At 47.0% G+C, this 21914-nt stretch overlaps 1 protein-coding gene and 1 non-coding gene across 2 annotated transcripts in view; both read left to right on the top strand.

The window, feature by feature from the left end:
* Positions 1–21914, top strand: part of Idua (alpha-L-iduronidase) — a 495845-nt gene that overhangs the window by 156365 nt on the left and 317566 nt on the right. The window lies entirely within an intron of this gene.
* On the top strand, positions 11922–12104 carry LOC142566427 (U2 spliceosomal RNA). The gene has a single exon (XR_012825062.1). It is a non-coding gene; the product is annotated as a U2 spliceosomal RNA (small nuclear RNA).

Here is a 21914-nt window from a genome sequence, read left to right as displayed (position 1 = left end):
ACGCTGCCGCGTGTCCAGGATGCTGTTCGGTGCTTCAGTGCTTTGGTGATGCGGTGAGCGTTTTGGCCGCCGAGGAAGCCGCCGCTCCTTCGGTTTGAGAAGCGGGATCCGCGGCTGAAGGAGCTGGTCGCCCTCACGTGCAGTGGCCTCGATGACGGCGGTGAACTGGATTCCGGTTGCTAGTTGGTCTGCATCAGCGCGATGTTGGTGCGCTAACGCGGATGTTATTGGCAGCCGTGAACGCCTAGGTAGCCTTCGGTGGCTCTGCACAGGTAAATGCGGGATAGGACCAATAGTAGAAGCTCCAGGTTCTCCCAGCTTCACATGAAGGCGCGTCTGATGTTGTCGTTCCTGGTGCATCTGTGCAGAAGATCCGGCAGCGTCGGCACGTCTTGCCTTTCGGTGATGTTCAGGCGTTGGCGATCCTCTGGCCATGGCAATCTTGGTTTCCCTCGATGTGTTGGTGTGTGAGCACAGAGGAACAGGAAGCACTTCTTGTCCGTCTCGAACGATTGCTGACGCTGGAAAATGGCGATTCGACGAACGAGCATCAGATTCACGAGGACGCGCGAGAGCGCTTCTTTCTCATCGTGGAATGGCGCGTGTTCGGCTGTGAAATAAAGAAAAAGAAGTGGCTTCGCAAACTGCTTACTGTGTGTTGTGCATGGTTTCCGTGTAAAATTTGTTAAGTGTGGTCGACCTCTCTGTCTTTCCTATCAATAAATTCTATTCATTCATTGTTAAGTGTGTACTTGTTTATTGAAGAGTAATACAATTTTTGTTTACCAAGTGATAAAAAAAGAAAATGAACACGCACACAAAATAACGAACAAAAAAGAGCATATACAATCTCTGACGTGACCCTATATGCGTCCGTGCAACGTCAACATCGACGGTGCTGCTAAGACGCGGTGCGGTCAGACCAAGACGGACACCAGAAACTGAAAAGAAAGAGACACACACACAAAATATTGGGTTCTTTTATTAGATTGACGCGTCACTTCAGATGCATTTAGCAACTCATAGTGTGCGACCTATTTGGGGGTAATAAAGCGCGTAGTAATGAGATCGCGGTCGATGTTACTGCGGCGCTCTTGGCAGGAATCTGCAAGTTCTTTTATTGTCGCGTCAGCAGTTTAGTGCAGTAAGGTATATGCGCAGCGTAGAATTGAATGTTTATTTGATTATTCTCCCTTGACTTGTCACTGACTTTGTCAATGATATTCAGATGAATAAACGATGGTTTGAAGTATACAATTTTGGACAATATTATAGTGCTTTCGTACCTCTTCCGCTTTAGCGTTTTTCTCGGAAGGACCAAATCTTATATGGTGCGCTGATATGGTAGGGGAAGTGAAGCTCATGCTATTATTATTATTATTATTATTATTATTATTATTATTATTATTATTATTATTATTATTATTTCGCGATTTGCTCCTTGTTCGTTTTAAGCTTACTAAGTGTTAGTCCTCCTGCATTATCTTGTTATATGTCGATGCTAAGGTAAATACTGAACGCTGAATCGGTGTTTTTACCGGGTCAAGCCCGTCAAGCCACTGGTGGCTTTGACAGGCCCGTTTATTGTACTCCGTGTTCCTTTGTGCAATTATTATTATTATTATTATTATTATTATTATTATTATTATTATTATTATTATTATTATTATTATTATTATTGCATTTATCAAACTTACCAAACAAACATAAGACAAACCGAATAGTACTTGTACGTTTTTCTTCCGTGACCGCAATGGATGTGTGGTTTGATGCGCGGGGGAAGCTAAGACGCTTGCATCAAATTGGACCGCTGCCGAGGCTTTTCATCAACGATAATCTGACAAGAATGAACCGAAATCTGTTCTCCCGAGCTGGAACTACAGCAAAAGAAAAGAACTACAAATTTGCATGGGTCAAGGACGGAAATATTTTCGTGAAGAAGAATGAAGACGCACCCCTGATCCGAATTATGAATCTAGCCGATATTCTTAAAATTTCGTAAGCAACATGGCAACGAATTATTCCTCTGTCCAAATTTCAATGAGTTCAAAGATATATTTTCTACCAGCCGTGAACACGGTTTCACAGTAATTATTATTAATATCAGAAGTCTACGAAAATGTTGGGAGGAATTTAGAGAGGTAGCGGATTCAGTCGCAGATGTAGTAGATGCATTTATAATAGTGGAAACAAATGTACCAGAGGACTGGACCAACTTTTACAAATTAAAGGGTTACAAAGCCCATTTTATGTCATGACAGAACGACGAGGAGGGGGTTTAGCGTTGTTTGTTAAGATAAGATATGACACTGTAGTTACGGGCATTTCTCTAAACCACGCCGAAAGTTTGACAGTAAAAATTACACTTACTAACCCAGAATTATTGTTGATAACTAATTATCGTCCGCCTAATGACACTGTCACACGGTTCTTGCGTGAACTTGAATAAATTTTAGAAGGCCACAAAGCAGCAGATGAGATTTGTTTGGCGGGTGACCTAAACATTATTATATTGAACATCAGTTTGACTACTGTGTCGGATTACCTCTCCATCTTATCAACCTATGGCTCACAAGTGACTATAACTCAACCTACAAGAGAAGAACTCTTACAAAATAGACTAGTATCCTCCTGTCTAGACCACATAGCAATAAGAGCGCCGAATTATTCCTTAATGGCATGTATCATAAGGCAAAAGATAGCGGATCACTATTTTGTCGCATGTCGCCTTAAGGCACTTTTACCCCTGCCCGAAAAGGACAAATAAGAAGAAAAAACATGATAATAATCAATTAGAAGTGCAGATTTTCAATAGGAAAACATTTGATCATTTGATTGCACAGTTTGAATGGGCGTAAATGATTAAGGATTCTAATTATTGTAATGTTTATGAAAAACTTTGTGAGCAGCTGAAAAAGTTTGAGCTTTCTAGTATGCACACAATAATTAAAAAACAAAGGAAAAGTTATCTCTGGTTCACAGCCGACATAATGAGAGCTATTTCCTGCAGAGACTGGTTGTGGAAAAGGAGCAGGCGTGCGCCGAAAAATCAAGACTTGAAAACGGAATATAAGATTGCGAGGAATAGGGTCGTTGCCCTCTTGAGATGAACAAAACGGCGGTATTTCTTAGACAGATTTAATCAAGCACAGAAAAATTCTACAAAAACTTGGGCTTCAATACATACGCTCCGAGGCAGTACTGCGGCAGCTGCGAATTTCTTAGAATCTTTTTCATAGAAGCCAGATATAGTGGTAGATAATTTCAATAATTTTTTCACGCGTTTTTTTACCAGTGCGCAGTCGCAGAGACACACTTGCTCACTCAAACAAACGGTTCAAGCATCTGCTTTTTTGCCCACGTTGTCGAGGGAAGATCTGAGGAGAATAATTTTCAGTTTCCGACCTAATAAACAACCTGGTATAGATGGGTTGGCTGTGGCCACACTAAGAAGAAATTCTGATACATTAGCAGACATACTGCTTTTTATGATGTATGGTTTTATAAGCACCGCCTCAATTCCGGATACATTAAAAAAGGCGATTGTTAAGCCACTGTATAAAGCAGGAAAAAAAGATGCAGACCTATCTCTGTTTTGCCTATACTCTTTCAAATACTCGAAAAGTCTCTATTTGATTGTATGACTTCCTTCTTAAAGAAAATTTTAATCCTAACACCAAGACAGTTTGGATTTGTTGTTGAGCGAGGTACTATTACACTGTTAGAAGAGTTCACCGATGAATTATATTCTGCTCTAGATAAGAACCTGTATAGTTGCGCTTTGTTATTGGATTTAGCAAAAGCATTCGAAACTGTAAATTACGATATTTTATTGGAAAAGTTGTTTCGTTTGGGTTTCAGGGGACCATTTTTTGTTCTTATCTGCAATTATTTACATGATAGACCACAGGTGGTCATGGGCAGTAAAGAAATTGTTAGCGCTAGAAAATATATTACAGCTGGGGTTCCACAGGGATTCGTGTTGTCCCCTCTCTTATTCAATTTACTTATGAACGACTTTCCCATGATAATTACAAAAGCCACTGTGTATATGCAGATGATACAGTTCTACTCACTCGTCGTATGCATTATGAGGAAGCTATAGGCGTCCCACAAAAATGCAGTTCATAAGGCTATGCAATGCTTTGAAGAAAACTGTGCATATATCAATGCGAAGAAAAGCAAAATCATGTGCTTTCGTGGTCAATTAAAAACTCAAAAAATACACTTTCCAATATTTCTACGTAATGAACATTGTATTTTATGTAAATGTACTGCTATAGAATATGTGGAGACATTCAAATACCTGGGTATAACATTCAACAGCGGCATGTCTTGGCAGCATCACATGGCGTTTTTATGTGGCAAACTACGCAGTGTTGCATATTTACTTTTCAACATAAAGGGTTTAGTACCTCTACTAGTCAAGAAAATGATAGTGCATGCACTAGCGTACAGTGTGCTGAGGTATGGTATAACGATCTTCGCCTTTTGTACCGAGCGCTGGAAAAATCGGATTGATAAACTACTAAAAATATATTTAAAATGTGGCTTATGGTACTACACTGAACGACAATAATATTTTTCAGGAATTAGGATTTTGCACATTGGAGGATTTATTTACCAGAACTGTTAATATGCGGCATAATTGGAGCGATGAATTCAAAGAGGCATACGATGCATCTCGATTGTTAATAAAGAAAAAGAAACGTTTTAAGGTACCCTATTCCACTACTAAGTATGGTTAAGGGAGAAGAAGTATATACATCCCAAAAATATTTAACGATTTGGCCGATGAATTTTTTTTGGCAACTTCGAAGAAACAGTTGAAGAAATTATTGATGAAATGTTGAAATTTAGTCCTGATTTTTACTTAAGTTGTTTACCTGTTTCTCTTTATTTACTATGTCATTGTCTGTTAAAGGGTAAGACGACCAACCATTCTTCTGAAAGTTGACAAAAAAAAAAAACGTGTTACTATGTAAACGTCTACATTTTCACCTTTTATGTTAATATGTAGCCACATCGCTGTACCGATTCTGCCGAGCCTAGTCGCACGAGTCCTCGTGGAATTAGACAGGCCCGATTCTTTGTTTTCCTTTTAGATGTGTGTCAATTATTATTATTATTATTATTATTATTATTATTATTATTATTATTATTATTATTATTATTATTATTATTATTATTATTATTATTATTAGAAGCTGCTATTGTAGCTCTACTACCCAGCTGTGCGTGATGGTCAACGAACTACATGCCTTTGTCTGTACAGTATCCACTGGTTTGCCCCAAGGTTCCGCGTTAGGTCCACTTCTCTTGTTTAATGGTGCAATGAGTTCTCGGTTTAATGGTTTACACCATTGATGGTGTAAAGAACATCATCAATGGTGTTTTTGCTACAACACAGCAGCCTTTATTTCTTTTTTACGCTGACGACATCAAGCTAGTTAAGGACATTCACACTACTGAGGGCTGCCTCGCTCTGCAGTCCTACCTATCCTTCTCTGAATGGTGCCAGTTAAACGGACTGACTCTAAATTGATCTGAAACCAGAATTTACTCGTATTCGATCGCGTGAAACCTATAAAATCGTCTACCTTTATTCTGTCGACCGAGCGGTGTTTTAATCAGTGAATCAAGGAACATTTATTGCTTACAAAGGTGGTACGTATTGGACAGAATATATAGAAGGTGGTCCGATAGCGCAAGCCTGCAAGGGAACCTCCTGTTTTGAGACGCATGAAGAGAAGTGAGTAACCAGCAGTGGTTATACTTTATAACAACTATTAAATATAATTCAAAGAAACAGAAAACGGTAGTGTAAGGACCATCTATTAGAAACGGGATTAGTTTTTTTTCTTTAATGTAACAGAAGATACACTTTATTTTATATCGTTAAGCATGTTATTCTACAATGTTACAGTTGCAAATTAGGCTTTGTGTCATTGATAGCTACTGCACACTTATGGCAGCATACTGTTGTTATTCAAAGCAAACCTGGTGTTATTGGAATTGTAATGGGATGCGTTGTCAGTTACATTTATTTGTCATTTACATTATTATGCCTGAATAGTGTGGTATGGCGCAAGGAATTCGAATAGCATTTTATTTGGGCGTGTTAGGAAAAAGTTAATGCGTCTATGTATACAGATCGTTTCCTGACCTCATGCACCAACATCTTTTCAAGTCTTAGTAAACATCGTATACACTTCCGCCACTAAGCTGCAGACGTAGTCGAACCGACGTGCGATCTCCATGCGAAATAATTCCTACAATTATTACGTGTTCTGTTCTGCTAGCCTCTGTTTCTCTGCGGGTTTTGCAAAAACAGGACACCAGGGACTACCATCCGCGTTGCTGCCTATTTCAGCAGGCACTCACCTCTCCACAGAATGCACTATCGTTTTCTTCATATTGATATCTTTCAAAACGCGTTGTCTTCCTTTACTTCCGAGCTTCCTACTTTTTCTTCAGTGTTCTTTCTAGCTGTGTTCCTGTCCAGCCTTCTCCTAGTTTCTGTCTTCGTCCGTAGATGCGCCCTGTCTCTCAGTAATGTGTTATTACAGTATTGTTGCTAATTATGTGGCCCTTTATCCGGCTATTCCTGGTTTTTCATTTTCCTTTTTATCTTATAACTTTATGATTTTAGCTGTGCCGGGGTGCGCTGTGAACAGAACAACACAGCATGGCACAGTGATAAATATGCGGGAGCGCTCTAGCAACTGACGTTTACGGAAACTCCCCGTGTTCATATATACACATCACTGCACAGCCACTTGACGCGTCCTGTCTATATTACTTACGAGTCAAGAAGCAAATTTCTCTTTCTGACGACAATACTGATAGCAATCTGTGTAATTGTACTAGTACTATAAAATATTTATTTAATAGCGCCAATTTAAAGAAATGCACATGGAACATCGCACGATATTTTACGGAAGATCGATCTGTAAATACAAAAGTGCAGCGCTTCTCTGAGTTGTTCAGGTGCTCAAAATAACTCCACGAAGCCTGATAGACGCGGAGCAGCGCAATACGACAATACGACCAAGAATAAGAGACCGACACACAGCGTTAACTTGTAATTCGGTGTATGCGTACGCGCTATGTTCGTGTCTTATTCATGGTCCCTGTCGCATTGCGCTGCTCCGCGTCTGTCGTGAATCTAAACCAACTATCCAGGCAACGTGCCCCACAAAGCAACGTGCTCATAGCATCCGCCCCATCTGCTAATAGACTCGAACGAGCCCAGTTGCTCTACACGTTCCTCGCGATTTCTAAAACGTCTGTTCGAACTAAAGAAAAAAAAAGATACACATGGCATTTCCGCGTTTCATATTGGTGGTACGGCCATTTCCGCTGGCAGAGAGATAAACCTCAGAGCTTACTTTTTTATAGCGGTGGCACTTGGTTGTATGGGCCATGTAAGACACTGTATTTCGAATCATGTGCATGCAATGTATAATTCCTATCGTAGTTGGTGGCGTGCCAGATGCGATAAATGAGCAGGACTGTCGGTGCGTCGCTTCTGACAGTCATTCACTCCGAATGGACTCCGTGTGGCACGATAAAGCTGCGGTCGCAACGCTATTTGACACCATCGTCTCTGATATACCATGCCCTACAAGAGCACATCCGAAACAGATTAACCCTGTCTCGATCAGACGTTTTCGCATAGTTTACAAAATTATGTCTCTGCCATTAAAGATAGACTGCGGCTATAAAGGAACGCCTTTTAGATACTTTGCCATTACGGCGCTTCTCTTTTGAAGCCGTGGACGCTGCTCACGCTTGTTTCCTAACTGCACGACTGTTCTTCCTGTGCTTCACTTTCTTCTGAACATTTGTTTATTTAAATTGGTATAGACATATTGATAAATGGCTCGAAAATATGCTCTTTAGTGCAAGCAAGCTATGGGTCTGTGATGGTGCGCATGACGGACAGCAGTAATCCTATCCACGATAAGCTAGTATGTAGTGTTTACTGCGACTTACGGCTACAGCTAAGAAAATAAATGTCTCGGAAGGCTTCACTTCGAATTCAATTTCTTTTATTGTGCCTGTTAGAGCATATGAAGATTATATAAAAGATGCTACGTGCCAATTGTACATTAATAGTTATAATGGTGCGTGTGCAATAATGCTTTTAAAGAGACAAAATCGTTATCATCAACCAGACTGCTCGCACACTTCACACCGCCATGGAGGCATGTGCAACGTCCTAGCGCACATTGCGTCGACTCATCCAACCACAGTTGTCGAGATCGCTCCACTTGCCTCCGCAGCAGGAACCCGTGTCGCGCACAAGAATCCAATCGGTGCACGTCCCACTCCAAGCCTGCCGTCTTGAGAAGCAGAATCCACGCCTCCATCTGCTGGTTGCCGCTAATCGCAGTAGCCTCGACGACCACCGCGGAAAGGGTTTCCATAACTATTTGCTCTGCGTCAGCACATGGTATATAACAGCGTGTTAGCTGGTCTGTTCCTGTAGTGTTCCGACCTCTTCGCGACACTTCTGAAGATGAGCGAGCGAATAGCCCCTCCAGGTGTCACACAGTCTTCGTAGACATTCACACCTGTCATACCGAGACCTGATGGCGAGTGCCGGGCGATGGCCGTGATCGTGTCGCCGTCATCGTCTTCGGGATCGCTCACTGAAACAAAGCCAGCGGAAGGCGGCGGAGTCTCCTCGGTTGTAATTTTTGGCGATAGCGGCGGTGTCTCCTTGTCGATCTTGCCCTCTTCCGCCATAGAACCCCTCTCTGTCCACTGTACTTCAGCAAGTGTCGCGCTTTCGAGGCTGGAGAATCGTCCATCTTGGTCGGCGTGCACAACTCCTGGCTGTACCCGTCACAGGCATCGTTGTTGAAACACCGCTGGAACGCTTTACACAGGACGAAGCTCACCTCTGACGGACCCGACGTGAGGTGCCGGTGTCTTTCCTCTGGTTGCGTGGGAGCGCACACTAAGTCTTCCGCCACGTTGTCTTCGCCAGCTTCGTCCTTGAATGACTGTGTGACGCCGTTCAGCCTGTCGTGCTCCTCCTGGTTGACCTCTGCTACATACGGATGTGTTACTGCATTCAACCTCTGATCGCATTCTTGCTCCGTGTATTCTGCCATTTTGCGAAGGAAAAGCTCGAGGCTCCGCCTAATGAGCGGCGGCGAAAGCTCCATTGCGGACATGACGTTCTTGCAGAGGCATCTGTGGCTGGCTTCGTGTAGGCGGGGGATACAGAGATAGTTCCGTTGAAACCGATGGTGGGACAGGTCGAGACCCAGTGACAGCAGCAGATGTTCGCTCAGCTCGCCTGTCTCGAGCGCCAGAAGTGCAACCGCTGCGAGGGCCGGAGCAGTGTCGCCATTCTGCATTTTCGCAGTCTCTACGACGTCATCCTGGAGACGCGCAAGTGCAGCGGCGTGGACTTGCGTGACATCCACGCAAGTGTTGTCAAAAAGGCGAGAGGCGTCGGTGGCAGCAGCAGGAAAGGCAAAATGTTGAGGCGCGCCGCAGGATAGATACCAGTCCGGCGGCTTGCTGTGGAATGAGCTTACAGGTGGTCTTGACGTAGGCGAAGGTGAGCTATCAAGCAGTTCTGTGAATGCTGGAGTCTTCGCGCTCAGCGAGAGGCGACCGTGCGTCGGGGGTGGCCAACGGCAACCAGCCACCTCATTTTGGCATCTGGGCGCCGAGAAGCTCACAAGCTGCGGGTGGATGTAACTAGCTGCGGCCCACGCCGTGCACACGGCCCGTTGTATGGGCCGCAGCAGCGCTTGGCCCCATGGCTTGGTGCGTTTCAATAGCTTCGGAGTGTCAAGCATGCTTGTCCGTATGGCAGCAAGTTGGTGATGCGCAGACGCAGATCGTTGCTGCCAAGGAAGGTGCCGCTGAGACGTCGTGAGAAGCAGAATCCACCGCTGCTGCTGGTGGTTGCCGTCACTAGAAGCGGCCTCGAAGATAGAAGCGTACAGGATTCCTGTAGCTAGATGACCTGTGTCAGAGCGTTGGTGATGCGCTGACGGACGTTGCTTTTGTTCGCGAGGAATGTGCAACTCAGGCGTCTTTGCGAACAGAATTGATCGATGCAGCTGCTCGTCGGCGTCAATGGCAACGACTTCGATGAAAGGAGTAAACAGCTTTCTATTCGGAAGTTGCGCTGCGCAAGCACGATAACAATGCGCTGACGGAGATCGTTTTCGCTTCCGAGAACGCCGAAGTAGTGCTCGGTGGCTCGGGATCGGTAGATGCATAGCAGGACCAAGCGCCAAAGCTCCGGTGTCTCGCGGCTTGTCACGAAGAGGCGTTGAACGTTCCGTTTCTCCTGTATTTGTGCAGCGGCTGCGGCAACGCAGATGCGTCTTGACATTCGGCGATGTTCAGGCGCTGCGGATCCTCTGTTCGTCGCGATGCTGGCTTCTGTCGCTATTGATCGCGTGCGACTCCAGTGAATCAGGATGACCTTCTTGTTGGAAAGGAGCTTAAGCTACTGCTTCAAAACGGCGATTCGATGAACGAGCATCAACTACACGCGGACGCGCGGGTCCACTTCTTTCTCATCGTTCCACGTCTCGTGCTCGGCTGTGAAGAAGTAAACGAAAATTCACGCAGGAATTTCTGTGTTAAACCCGCCGTGGTTGGTTAGTGGCTATGATATCGTGCTGCTAAGCACGTGGTCGCGGGATGGAATCCAGGCCACGGCGGCCATATTTCGAGGGGGCTAAATACGAGAGCACCCGTGTACTTAGATTTAGGTGCACGTTAAAGAAACCCAGGTGGTGGAAAATTCCGAAGTCCGCCACTACGACGTGCCTCATAATCATATCGTGGTTTTGGCACGTGAAACTGAAATTTAGTCATAATTTAAGTTTTCTTTTGTTGGGGTCTAAGTATACGTAAACGTTGTACCACTTGTGCATTTCCGCAGAGCCCGGTGCATTAGCTATGTTATAGAACTTGATCCGACCAGTATAACCCCTTATCAACCCTCATGGATCGTTTGCTTATCATTTTCCATAGCGAACATGATAACACAGGTTTAAGATAGAGTTCAATACCGCAGTCGAAGCCGGTATCTTTGGTGCTGTAGGAAACTAGTCACACGTCAAGCGTCTGTAAGCTCTTCATTGCTCGAGGGAAGCGGAAATAAGTGATATTAGGCAATTAGAGGCAAGAATTTGATGACAATCTGGCTGCAGCTGGGGTGGGGGGGGGGAATGGTTCGAAACGAGCAGCCCTATACTCGGGAAAGCAGACGGCGTCGACACGCCTAATCGCGAGGAGGTAGAAAAAGAAAGCGTCATTTCGAAATCATTATTCTCTTGAAGAGGGATATTTGTTGGAATATGGATATGTATTTCTCTGCGCAATTTCGCATAGAACAAAGCCGGTCACCGGCACACTTGTAGTGTTTGTTGGATCAGTGAAAATGGCTCTACAGTGATTCTTCCGCTTCGCGGCCATTCTATTGTTTAGACGGTGCGTGAGAACATCAGCCGGAAATACCTCAGCCTTTGAGGTATTATACTGAGGTATTATACACCGCTGAACATTCTGCTGTGTGATGGTGTATGACCAGCGAAGCTGCGTATGTGGGCTCTTTAATGGCGAACTGTCCACTGCCGGGCTTCAAACGCGGTATGCACACAAATGGAAGGCGAGGTGCGGCTAGTCGCTCCTCCACGGTGTTGAGCCTCGGAAGACGATGAGGCACCGGGGGGTATACATACTCATGTATTCTTGCAAAACGCGGCACGACGACTTTCGCTAACGAATCCCGGCACCTATAGGACACACACGCACCTCACCGCTCGCCCTCGCCGAGGGCACACACTTCTCATCCGTAGCCAAGGCGATCGTGCGTTGGTCGACATCCCGCAGTGCAGTAGTGGTTGTGAGCTCACTCGAAAGGCAACGTAGACATGGCCGACGCGCGTCAAAGTGTAGTATCTGTTCCTATCAGCTTAATATCTGATACAGGTTGCATTGGGACCTAAGATATTATACTTATGTTTGCAAGTTGACGGAGTGCTTAAAGCCTGCTTCTTCACCTCCGCCGAGGGTCGGCCCGGTATTGCACGATCTTCGCGATCGGTCGACGTATGGAGAGAAATTCTCGATCTGCACGGCTCGATAGGCGCACTCAATTTTTCCTGAACCTAGCCATGTAGCGCTTCGCTGTAACAATTGCCCTATTTCTGTTTTGTTTTGCCACCCACTGCGTTAGTTTAATGGTGTTGCACAGGTAAGCTTTAGGCCGTGGGTTCGTTCCCGGCCGCGGCGGCCGTAGTTCCATCTGAGGGGGCGAAGTGCAAGAAAAAAAGAAAAGAAAAGAAGACACCCGTGTACTTATATTCAGGCGTGCGGTGAAAAAGCCCAGCTGGTCAAATGAATCCGGAACCTCCAACTACGGCCTGTCTCATAAACAGATCTTAGTTTTGGCGCATAAGACCACAGAATTTAACTGAATTTTTTTCTCGTCACTTAATCAGACGACTTTTCCAGATAAAGTGCCACTTTCTCACCTCAACTACTGTCAACTCGTATGCGGAACCTCAGCGCCCTCTAGCCTGCAACGCATTCATCTTTTGCAGAAGGAATACATTCGTCATGTTTATAATGCAGCGTACCCATTCCCTACAGCTCAACTTTCTCACAATTCCAGAAGAATTAGTATACACAACTTATATACGACTAAGCGTAAAGTTCAAAACAGAAATAAGACCTAACCTCAATAGTTTACAACTTCTTGCAAACTTGAAAAACAAATTACCATGGTGCACAACTAGATAGGAAGAACGTTGGTTAGTAAATACTCCTCGTCTTACTACCGGACAACAGCGTTTATCGTACACGTTACCCTGTCTTTTGAACACCTACAAATTAGATGGCTTTGATTAATTTCTTGTTCTTACCAGAATCTTCACCTTACGTATAATGCTTGATTCTGGATACTTCCTTTCGCAGCGAATTCATGTTATTCCGTTGTTTGTATTGTCATTAGAATCTTTTTCTGTTCTATCATTACCCTGTATTTTTATTCAACTCAGTAGCAGCAGCAGCAGTGGCTGCTGCTTTGTTTCGTTTGCGTACTTTTGATGTGTTGGTGTGCTTGCCAAAATAAACAGACCAGGAGTTGTGGGCTCGTCAAGCTGCCTGTGAATAGCTTTCATCTTTCCACCCTCCCATCTAACATGTATGATGGCCAATACACATTATTATTAACGACGGCGATTTTTTATTGCTACCATAGGCGCTCCTCCAATGTTTTCTAACCGTTGTTTGGATCGGACTGCTGGTACGATCTGTTGGGAACTCGGCGCTGACGCCCGTGGTTGTACCTGGGTCGCAAGCCCCAAGGGTAGCGTTGGCCTGGCGGCCTGGGGTACAACTGGAAGCATCCGAAGGTCCCGGCAAAGCATGAGTCGACTGGTAACAATGAAACAACTTGTTTATTTTAACATCGCAAAGAGTTGGCGGTCAGGTTTGACCGAAGTAGAGAGACGGGAGAGCACTTCACTCAACAGAAGAAATCGGAGCCCTCCTTTTTTTTTTTGCGTCCGGGGGCAGCTGTTTTTATACTCTCGCAGTTGAGGGCAAGAAGGAACCCCTCAAAAGACGAGCACGTGAATGTACAATGGGCTAATGGTGACGCACACTGTCGTAGCGATGCCGTAGCACCATGACGAGCACGATCTCGTAGCACCCTGTCGAGCACGATCTCGTAGCACCCTGTTGTAGCGCTGCCGGTCGGGCACAATGACTGTAATGAGAGGATGGTCCCTGCTTTGGCATCGCCTGTTTCGGGCACAATGACTGGAATGAGAGGATGGTCCCTGCTTTGGCATCGCCTGTTTCGGGCACAATGACTGGAATGAGAGGATGGTCCCTGCTTTGGCATCGCCTGTTTCGGGCACAATGACTGGAATGAGAGGGTGATCTTTTGCGGTCGCATCGCCGCAGTCGCGCCTGGAAACACCTGCCGATGAGTGTTGCGGCGACGACGATCGGGCCAAAATGTCTGCCGCCCCGCCGCAGTCGCGCCGGCAAAACCACGTGTCGCAGGCGAAACGCAACAGACCGCCCCGCCGGGGGAAGGAGATCCCGATGGACAGGGGACTGCATCCGCTGTCCGGAGGGATGTCGCTCGATGATGCTCATAACCGAAGTCGGGCGTCCCTCGACGTTTCTTGAGCGCAGCGCACAGAGAAGGCCTCGTTCTCTTGTTCAGGTTCGCACGGGACACTGCAAAGTGACTTCGGGAGAGTTCACATTTTTGTTCTCGTTCCCGGTAAGCGTTAGAACTACGCTGAAACTCAACCGCTCAGTCAGCAAGCACGGCACAACCCTCACTAAGCCCTGCCAGGCTCTTTCCCCTTTTTATACCACTGCCTAGTTCCTTACAGTAGTCTAGCATCACTCAGAACGCGTCCACAAATTGGAAAATTGCACTAGAAAGCATATCATCACTTTGAAACACTAAACAAAAGCAATATGTAAAAAAAAATCCTGCCTCAGGAAGAAAAACATCAGTAACCAACAATTTTGAGGCTGATTCCTACGTTAGGGGCTTCGACTTAAGCCATCGGCGTTACCGTTGAGACTCCCCTTTTTGTAACGCACCTCAAAGGAATATTGTTGTAAAGCGAGGCTCCAGCGCAGGAGGCGGCCATTTTTGGGAGAGATGGTCTGCAGCCATTGGAGAGGGCAGTGATCCGTCTCAATGATAAACCTCGAGCCGGCTAGATAGCATGACAATTTCTGAACGGCCCACACGAGACATGCACACTCTTTCTCGGTGGCGCTATACGCCTGCTCACGACTGGTCAGCTTACGACTAGCATACAGGACGGGGTGTTCTACTTCTCCCTTTTCCCGTTGGCACAGTACAACGCCCATGCCTCGCTCACTAGCATCGCACTGAACAATGAACCCTTTTGTATAGTCTGGCGATCGTAGCACAGGCTGGTTTGTTAGGGCACTCTTTAGGGCGCTAAAAGCTCTTTCCTTTGTCTCGTCCCAGACGACTGTTTGAGGCTCTGTCTTTCTTAGAGCATCCGTCAGGGGAGCCGCGATATCAGAGTACCTAGGGATGTACCTCTGATAGTAGCCGGCGACACCTAAGAACGACCGAATATCGGTCTTTGTGCGCGGTTGCGGGAAGTCTCGCACAGCGGCCACTTTTATTTCAGAGGGGCGGCGACGACCCTGACCAATCACGTGACCGAGGTAGACAACCTCGGCCTGTGCTAACTGGCACTTAGGAGCCTTTACTGTCAAGCCCGCTTCGCGCAGGCGGGTTAGCACTGCCCGCAAGTGTGCCATATGCTCAGACCAGGATGCGGAGAATATCGCTACGTCGTCTAGATACGGTAAAGCGAATTCTTTCTGTCCCCGCAACACTTTATCCATGAGGCTTGAAAAACAGTATGGCGCGTTCTTCAAACCAAAACTCAACACTTTAGGACGGAATGTTCCCATTGGTGAAATGAACGCCGCATACCTACTAGCCTCTTCTGTAAGTGGAACCTGCCAATAACCCCTGACAAGATCTAGGGTGGAAATAAACTGAGCGCTACTAACTTTCTCAAGGCGCTCCTCGATGTTAGGGATCGGATAAATTTGATCCTTAGTGATGGAATTAAGCCTGCGGTAGTCGACGCAAGGACGAGGTTCCTTGCCCGGTACCTCAACTAAAATCAAAGGGGAGGTATAATCACTCTCACCTGCCTCAATAACACCGAGCTGTAGCATTTTCTTTACCTCAGCCTCCATAATATCGCTCTGGCGGGGTGACACCCGATACGCCTTGGATCGTACTGGCTCTGGGGAGGTAAGTTCTATATCATGAGTAAGTACAGAAGTCCTACCAGGCCTCTCAGAGAACAGACCTTGAAACTCCTGTAATAGCTGGTGTAGTTCGGTTTTCTGCTCGGGCGACAGCGGTGCTTTACTGATAAGGTCACTAATGACTTGACCGGTGTCTTCCCTGTTCGTCACTGAGCCTAGTCCCGGAAGCTCGACCGGAAGCTCTTCAGGAACGTTTACCATCATGCACACCACTGCTTCCCTTTGTCTATAAGGTTTGAGCAGATTACAGTGGTAAACTTGCTGTGCTTTCCGCTTTCCTGGCAGACTTACCACGTAGTTAACGTCCGACAGTTTCTGAACAATTTGTGCTGGGCCCTCCCACTGCACGTCTAGTTTGTTGTTTAGCGATGTGCGCAATATCATGACCTCATCGCCCACCTCAAAACGACGGGCCCTGGCTGTCCGATCATAATAAACCTTGGCCCTCTGCTGGGCCTTTGTCATTGCTTCACCTGACAACTCCTGTGCCCTTCTTAAGCGTTCGAGGAGCTTAAGCACGTACTCCACCACGACTGGGTCGTCGCCCCTGCCTTCCCACGATTCTCGAAGCATGCGAAGCGGAGATCGTAGCGAGCGACCGTACACCAGTTCAGCTGGCGAAAACCCCGTAGCCGCATGCGGCGCGGTCCTTAAAGCAAACATCACCCCAGGCAGACACAGCTCCCAGTCAGTTCGATGTTCAAAACACAACGCTCTCAACACGCGCTTCATGACGGAGTGGAGCTTCTCAACGGAATTCGACTGTGGGTGGTACACTGAGCTGTGTAACAGCTTTACCCCACACCTTTCGAGAAAAGTTGTCGTCAAAGCGCTAGTAAACACTGTGCCCTGATCTGATTGGATTTCCGCAGGGAAACCAACTCGCGCAAATATGGACAGTAGTGCATTAACTATCTCAACTGAGCTGAGTTCTTTAAGCGGCACTGCTTCAGGGAACTTTGTCGCTGGGCAGATCACAGTCAAAATGTGTCTGTACCCCGTGGCTGTTACCGGCAGAGGTCCCACTGTATCAATAACGAGCCGTCTAAAAGGCTCCGTTATGATAGGTACCAATTTCAACGGCGCCCTTGATTTGTCCCCTGGTTTGCCCACCCGCTGACAAGTGTCACATGTCCTCACGAAATGGTCTGCGTCCCGAAAACACCCTGGCCAATAGTACTCTTGCAAGAGACGGTCCTTAGTTTTCTTAACTCCTAGGTGTCCGGATCACGAACCCCCGTGTGACAAGCGCAACAGATCCTGACGATAGCATTGAGGCACGATCAGCTGATCGAACTCCACTCCTCTGCGGTCTAGATACTTCCGGTACAGGACTCCACCTCTTTCCACAAAACGCGCATTTTTCCTGGCGATACCTTCCTTGACATTGCAGCGAATGTTTTCTAGGCTGCCATCCTTCTTTTGCTCGGCTATCAAAGCCGACCGGCTGACTTTTAGCAACCTATCAAGTCCGTCTGACGTAGGCGCGATGAGCAAATCTGTAGATAGCTCTTCTAACTTTCCCTTATCGGGCATTTCCTCTCCAGTATCTGGCGCCTTCAACGCTACAGACTCAATTTTATTCAGTTCGGGCGTGCTCTGAATATCAGTTTGCTGCGCCTCTGACCCTTTTTCGTTGTTTGATAACGTCGGCCCCGCAACTACCGCCTTTGCAGCGAGCTCCCGAACCTTCGATCTGGTTAAGGCCTGAACACTAGCTTCACCAAACAAAAGCCCCTTCTCGCGCAGGAGGTGATCGGACCTGTTTGAAAATAGGTACGGGTACTGGGGGGGCAGCATAGATGACACTGCCGCCTCCGTCTCAAGCGCTCCGAAAGGTCCTTCAATAAGCCCTTTTGCTACCGGCAGACACACGCTATGAGCTTCCACGGCTTACTTGATCCACGCGCACTCGCCCGTGAACATATGGGGTTCTACGTAAGACGGGTGAACTACATCCATCGTAGCTGCGGAATCGCGAAGCACTCGGCACTCTTTCCCGTTCACGAGGAGGTCTCGCATGTAAGGCTCGAGAAGCTTCATGTTGTCGTCAGTGCTGCCTATTGAAAAAAACACAACTTTTGGTGTTGTTTCCGGACACTGCGCCGAAAAGTGACCCGGCTTCTGGCACGTATAACAAACGCGCGCTTGCCTCATCTCGAACCGCTTTCTGCGTTCGGCTTCGGCTGCCGCCGTCTCCTTAGGTTCGGTCGCACTGCTTCCACTCGCATCCGCACTACGCGTGTTCCCCTTTGCTCTCATGGGTGTGAACTTCGGCCTCTCAAACTTCGAGCCAAATTCACCCTTTTGACCGTCCTTAGCTCCGCGAGCCCGACGCGTCACAAACTCCTCGGCTAGCTCAGCGGCTTTAGCCACCGTACAAACGTCTGGCCTATCCAAGACCCAGTACCTCACGTTCTCAGGTAACCGACTATAAAACTGTTCTAGCCCGAAACACTGCAGAACTTTATCGTGGTCACCGAACGCTTTCTCTTCTTTGAGCCACTCCTGCATGTTTGACATAAGCCTGTACGCAAACTCTGTATATGACTCACTTTTGCCTTTCTCATTTTCCCGAAACTTCCGACGGAAAGCCTCCGCTGTCAGCCTGTACTTTTTTAGCAGACTCGATTTCACTTTGTCGAAATCCTCTGCCTCCTCTCTATCCAAGCGAGCGACTACGTCGGCCGCCTCGCCGGGTAACAAAGTGAGCAAGCGCTGTGGCCACGTTTCCCGAGAGAACCCCTGCTTCTCGCACGTTCGCTCAAAGTTAACCAGAAACAAACCAATGTCCTCTCCAAGCTTAAACGGCCGCATCAGGTCAGTCATTTTGAACAATACGCGTTCTCCTGCACCGTGTGCCTGACTTCCATTACGAGTGCGTTCCATCTCTATCTCGAGACGCTTCATTTCCAAAGCGTGTTCGCGCTCTTCTTTTTCTTTCTGCTCTTTAAGTTCGCGCTCCTGTTTCTCTTTTTACTCTTTAAGTTCGCGCTCCTGTCTTTTTGACCTCTCCTCAATAGTCTCAAGGCATTCCGACAGCTCGTCATCCTCGGCCTCCAACTCAAGAATAGCCTTTAGCAGTTCTGGTTTTCTGAGTTTGTCCGAGACATCCAGACCCAACTCTCTTGCAAGCTCCAACAATTTCGGTTTGCGCAACGACTTCAAATCCATGGCTGCTCTGAATGCTGCTTTCTCTACTGCTTACTATTGTCTTGCCGCAAACTAACCCGGCAGCAACGACAACCACAATTACCAGCTCTGTTTCTGACACTAACAAAGCCTGGCAAAGCTCAGAAGAAGAAAGTCCCGCACTCACCAAACCTCGCAGCCAAGAGTCCAGCGCAGTCGTTCCGCTGCAGGCAACCAGTCATCACACAGGGCTCGTTGCACTGCTCCCGGATCGTTGTTGAGCTGCTCAGCATACCGTCAACTGCATCTCTTTGCTGCTGGCCTCCGTTGTCGCGATCTCACCGCTGGCAGACAGTTGTTTGAAGTCGGAGGCGATCTCACCGCTGCCAACCAGATGTTTGGATCGCACCGCTGGTGCGATTGGTTGGGAACTCGGCGCTGACGCCCGTGGTTTTACCTGGGTCGCAAGCCCCAAGGGTAGCGTTGGCCTGGCGGCCTGGGGTACAACTGGAAGCATCCGAAGGTCCCGGCAAAGCATGAGTCGACTGGTAACAAGAAAACAACTTGTTTACTTTAACATCGCAAAGAGTTGGCGGTCGGGTTGACCGAAGAAGAGAGACGGGAGAGCACTTTACTCAACAGAAGAAATCGGAGCCCTCCTTTTGGCGTCCGGGGGCAGCTGTTTTTATACTCTCGCAGTTGAGGGCAAGAAGGAACCCCTCAATAGACGAGCACGTGATTGTACAATGGGCTAATGGTGACGCACACTGTCGTAGCGCCGCCGGTCGGGCACAAAGACTGGGAGGAGAGGGTGACCCCTGCTGTCGCATCGCCTGGTTCGGGCACAATGACTGGAAGGAGAGGTTGACCCCTGCTGTCGCACCGCCTGGTTCGGGCACAATGACTGGAAGGAGAGGGTGACCCCTGCTGTCGCATCGCCTGGTTCGGGCGCAATGGCACATACACTCACACACGCACATGAAGACACGTGGCATCGGAACATGCCTGGAAACGCCTGGAAACGCCTGGCGGGGAGCGTTGCGGCGACGCCGAACGGGCCAAAATGTCTGCCGCCCCGCCGCAGTCGCGCCGGCAAAACCGCGTGTCGCAGGCGAAACGCAACAGCACCCAATGCTCGCCCCGGGGGACCAGTGGAATTAATGCCACCTCGTCCTGAGCGATATATTTTTGTCTGGTGTGGTGTTCCTTCGCTAGAAGAAGTTGACTTGTGCTGGTAGGTAAGTCATCAAAGTAAGTTCCTTCCAAGCGTAAAAACAACACATTCACTTGTACGCACGCACTATTTACTTTATCCTCTTCGTCCTTGTGACATCACTGCCTATGCATTTCACACTTTACATCTACCCGATTTCGTGCCTGCATTTCGGCTTAGCTTCTGAGTGATGTAGCGTATAAACATAAAAACATAAATCACAACAATGTTTCCACCTTGGTGGAGGAATATCATAAAAATTTCACGAGATTACACGTTGCATAACCTTATAGCAAATAAAATTGTACACATTGCCGCGACCTGCGAAAGTATACCTGCTCGCCTGCATGCGTCCCAACATACGGGCCGCGACAAGTACAGAACATATACCTACCACCTACTCGACCATATTTCAGCACTGCACGCAGAAGCGACGATTCTATCCCCCACCACACCCACAGTTCTGCAATGAAGACAACGCCATGCTCCGCCGACTACAAAGCAACACCTATGCGCATCTAATCCTCATGCATCGCATCTAACCGACGCCATTTGACTGCCTCTGCTCTTACTGCAACATGCCCGACACTCTCACGCACCTCATCATCGAATGTACGTGCAAGACTCGCACAACGAGTCAAACGGGACAAAGGAGGAGACTCAGAAGAAGAGCCCTCGCCTGATGATCAAGAATTAGACGGGACCCAAGCAAGCGAAGAACCAGGAGGACCAGCAACAAGAACCGAAGACGATCTCGCTGAGAAGCGGGAGGAGCTGATCACTGATGGGATCCCGGGCGATCAGAGGACAATGGTCAAACGGTGGAAACTATCAGCTTACTAATCCTACTTAATCAGCTATTTAATCGAGAAGTCTTCTGGAATGAGTAGACCAACCACATCGGGAGCGAAAAGTCAAGATCATAACCTGCTTTCTTGTGTTTTATTTATTTATTCATTGAATCTTTTATTTTTATTGTTTATTTATGAATTTCTTGACATTAAGAAATTAATAATTAATTGAATTATTCGCTGTTGGTTGTAAAGAATCTATTTAGCCGCTTCACTAAAGCCTCGTTTCACATAGATTTGAATATGTGCGCGGGTCCTGCATATATTTTACTAAATTATTGTGTGTAAATAGATAGCCTCTGCGTGCAAGTTGTTTTGCCTTTTATTCGTAGATGGGGGCTAAATGCGAAAACATCTGTTGACTTAGATTTAGATGCACGTAAAATCACCCAGGTGGTCCAAATTTCCAGTCTCGCACAACGTCCTGCTTCAGGTACAGATCGCGGTTTCGGCAAGTAACACCCCATAATTTTTTTTAGTCGTACCGATAAGTCTTGCGTACCTGCTATCTTCAAAGAACCTGTCACGACAAAATCCAAAGGGCAATGGAGACATTAGAACAAAGGCCTGAAGATGCCTCAAATTTCTGTTTGCTCTTATGCTTAGGGTTCCAGTACACGTCAGTTATCACCATGTCCATGGACTTTGGCAGGGACGCATGCTGCTCTAAGTTGGGTTACAAATGATACAAATTACCAATCGGGAGTGATTTATGGTAGCTTATTGGTTAGCACGTCCAATTCATCCTGCACATTACCGCAGAGTAATAAGTTCAACATGTCCTCTCCAGTGACGGAAGCAGGCACCCACCATTTAATATGGATTTGTCCAGCCTTACAACGGGAGCGCTCCCGTCTCCTTCTGGAAGC

Source organism: Dermacentor variabilis, unplaced genomic scaffold, assembly GCF_050947875.1.
Source record: "Dermacentor variabilis isolate Ectoservices unplaced genomic scaffold, ASM5094787v1 scaffold_12, whole genome shotgun sequence".
In the NCBI taxonomy this organism is placed as follows: domain Eukaryota; kingdom Metazoa; phylum Arthropoda; class Arachnida; order Ixodida; family Ixodidae; genus Dermacentor; species Dermacentor variabilis.
This window is presented reverse-complemented; position numbering and strand designations above follow the sequence as displayed.